Below are 3,940 nucleotides of genomic sequence, written 5' to 3'. Positions count from 1 at the left end.
AGAATGCAAAGTAGAGAAACACTATTTCCCTTAGTAGGGATAATACCTCCTTCCCCTTACATGCGATAGGACATCACTTGGGGTTGCATGGTTGGAACTTCCAAGGTATGAATAGAATTGAACCGATAATGATGCCCTATGACAAGTTGAGCAAATCTATACGGTTGGAATCTAATTTAGGCACGGAGATCCCCATAGAGGTGTTGGAAATGCTCTATATAAGTGGAAGGAGTTGATCACTAATTCAAGTGCATAATTGAAAATTGGAACTGTCAAAGGTAGAAGAATCCAAGAGGATTTACACGAGGGAATTGAAAGGTATAAATAAGCAAGGGGGGACCTCAAGTCATAGGAGAACATTGGTTAACTATTAGACTATCCAAGTTATACCAAAAAAGAAATATGCCATGAATGTTGGCTATGTGTCAGAGGGCTTTAAAATCAAAAGGACTCTCTACATGTGTGTTGTGAGTTCACAGTGGTAATACTCCAAAAAAACTTATGATATAATGATACACCTTTCACAAAGAAATGAAAGAGATCTAATTATGTGTAAGAGGTTTGTTCAATTAACTTCATAAATAACAAATCCAAAATTAGTTTGTATTTTCAAAAAAAATAAAAATAAAACATCATACATGACCTTGAACCCAACCAAAGGGTTTGCAAGTGTAAGTGGGTTCCTCTAGTTAAGAAATGCTTTAAAGTTAAAGTGACTCAAATTGATAATCAAAAAGGAATGACAACAAAAATTCCATCTAAACATTAGATATTCCCAAAGGTTTCATGTCTAAACCAAAGTAAAAGGAATTCTACTAAAATGAAAAATCATATTAAAATAATAATTAAAAAACATCTTAAATTATTATTATATAAATCATGTTGATAAAATAAATCACATATCAACATGATGAACCACTTCAAAAAACAAAGTACCTAAACTGACATTGGACGGACACAAGCGAGCAGCGTAATCACGAGTATTGAATCGTGGATCTGTCATATCCTGGCAAATCCTGACCTCCTATATAGCCAGCAAACATTTAACTCTGAAAATCAATTACATTGAATTATGAACCTGTTGTGGCAAAACCATTAGGTCTGAAAACTGCTTCAACTACTCGCAGGGGACCAAATTTAAATTATTCGAGAAAGTGTTTTTATGAAAAAAATATTAAGTAATATTAAGTTAATGATTGGATTAATATTTTTTTAACTTGGTTTATTGGATCTATATATTTTAAGTTGTGGATTATGGATATTGAATGGTTGTTACATCTACAGGAAAATTTCGGTAGATGAATTTCAAAGGGAATCTTATCTTTTAAAGCCCCAACTCCAAAGGGAATCTTACGGAAAATTTCGGGAGATCAACTCCCAAGGGAAAAGGGAATCTTATCTTTTAAAGCCCGTAGACCACATCCACGAGAAAATTTAGGCAAATCAACCCCAAAGGATCAACTCCCAAGGGAAAAGGGAATCTTATCTTTTAAAGCCCGTCGACCCCAAAGGATCAACTCCCAAGGGAAAAGGGAATCTTATCTTTTAAAGCCCGTCGACCAGACTAGCAAGGCCTAACCCCAAGGGTGTCGAGGAGAATTGACCTTGTGACCTCCCCGAAGAGAATCTTATCTTTTAAAGCCCGTCGGCCAGACTAGCAGGGCCTAAAAGGGAATCTTATCTTTTAAAGCCCGTCGACCAGACTAGCAGGGCCTAACCCCAAGGGTGTCGAGGAAAATTGACCCTGTGACCTCCCTGAAGAGAATCTTATCTTTTAAACCCTATCGGCCAAACTAGCAGGGCCTAAACCCAAGGGCGTCAAGGAGAATTGACCCTAAACCCAAGGGCGTCTAGGAGAATTGACCCTGTGACCTCCTGATCGCTGAGGCACTTAACAACAGGGACTCAACGAGTTGAGCTAACCCATGGGGCGTGGATATTATTTTATTATTATTAAGAAAGATATTAAATTAATCATTAACCTACTACATGGTGTTTAATATTCTTTTAGTCTTAGTTTTAGTTTTTTATAAGTTTTACATGGTACTTAATACTTTGTCAATTAGAAGATTTTCTGGTATATTTTCCAGTCAAATTTACATATAATGTAGCAGGGATTTGTTGGAATTACAAGTTTGAGTTAACTCTTCACAATTTGAATGCCTCCAAAAAAAAAAAAAAAAACTGATCTTAAACAACAAAAATGAAATAGATTTAACCAAAAAAAAATCACCAAATTTCTTCCCAAAACTCCAATATAATGTTTAAACCATAGTTACCAAATTCACCCAAATTTAGTTTGTTCACAGTTTTCTTAATTTTAGCCCATTCGTAAAGAAAGCAGTTTTACCATAAGAGAATACTTTACATAAGAGTGTTTTCTAATATGCTTTGGCATTATGAAAGGGATAGTTTTGTTTAGGATTACTGCGCAGGTCTCAACATATTGAAAATTGTGTGTATTTAAAAAGGAAAATAAGGAAAATAGAAACAATTGTGAAATTGGAAAAAGAAATCAATTTCATTCCTGGTTTGGACGGGTGGAAAGCCAAGAAATCAGGATTTTGGAGGGCTGGAAAGCCAAGAAAACAGGGAAAGGAAAAAATGGGTGAAAGTAGATTATTACTTATTTTCTAAATATATTTTTATTTTGACAAAGTCTATATAAATAAGTTTAGAATTGTGATTTTCTAAATATGTATTTATTTATTAAATATGAATTTATTTATTAAATAAAAAATTTCACAAATAAGTTTTCATACTAAAAAGCCATGTTATACTTTTTAGACTTTTTAGATTTAAGTTTTTGGAGGGAAGAGTAACTTTGGATTTTTATTTTTACGATCTAGAGTTATTAGAAATTATTCAAATTTTAAAATGAATTAGGAAAAAATAATCAGAATATGTCATTGTTAGAAAATAAAAAATAAAAAAAAATTATAGTATTTTTGTAATCCAAATCTATATTCAAATTCAAACTTGGTAAATCGGAATCTAAAATTCAAATTCAAATTTAAATTCAAACTGGGTAATTATAATTTAAACAACACCACCACTGCTGATTAGTTGCTACCATTAAACAAAATTAGTGCTTATCCTACTGACAGACCAAAAGATTAGTTGCTATCATTAAACAAAATTAGTGCTTATCCTACTGACAGACCAAAAGATCAGATATGGGAAAGAGTGAAATATCTCCACTGGGCTTTTCAAGCCTTTAAAGTTTATATAAGAATAATAACTTTGTATAACTATGGCCACATATATTTGTATGTCGTGTTGTAAATAACATCCATAGTTTGCTGTTTGACATGCACTTATTCCAAGGGATATGAGGACAAATAGATGCTTCTTTAGTCCTAAAGACAGACAAAGCAAACAGTCAAATATCTTTATGAGATTGCAGGCAGGGGCACGCAACCATGTGTGCCTTGTTTCTTTGGTTAGATCATAATGTGACAGAGAGTTTGAATGCTGCAAAAGCCTTTTTCAAATTTCGAATAAGGACAAATAAGGATGCCTATGAGACATGAGAGCATGGAATCTTTCTTGAAATGGAAGCTTAACAATGAGAATGTAAGAGATGAAGTTGGTTATCATCATTTCTACACCAAACAAAGCCATAGTGAGACTAGTTCTGACAGTTCTGATTCTGCTGCTAGCTCCAGTATATCAACACTAGCAGTACAGGATGATGGGGAGGTGCTTGGTGCTGCATATGATCATGCTGCCTTCATGGGCATCCATCATGATGAATGTGGACTTATGTTCAGTAGTGGAACACGTGGTGGGGGATGGGCTCCTCTTTGTTGGGGACAATTTTTGTAAGCATTAGCATGATTTCATTGTTTTTAGGGGTTTTCTCTATTTCAGTATAGAAGAGGGTTGTAATGTCATGTCATGTCATACAAGCATTTTGACTACCTTAGACAGTCTAGAT

Source organism: Pinus tabuliformis, chromosome X (assembly GCF_031772625.1).
Source record: "Pinus tabuliformis cultivar Carrire ecotype Pingquan chromosome X, CPIR1, whole genome shotgun sequence".
Classification (NCBI taxonomy): Eukaryota; Viridiplantae; Streptophyta; class Pinopsida; order Pinales; family Pinaceae; genus Pinus; species Pinus tabuliformis.
Note: the sequence above shows the minus strand (reverse complement) of the source record.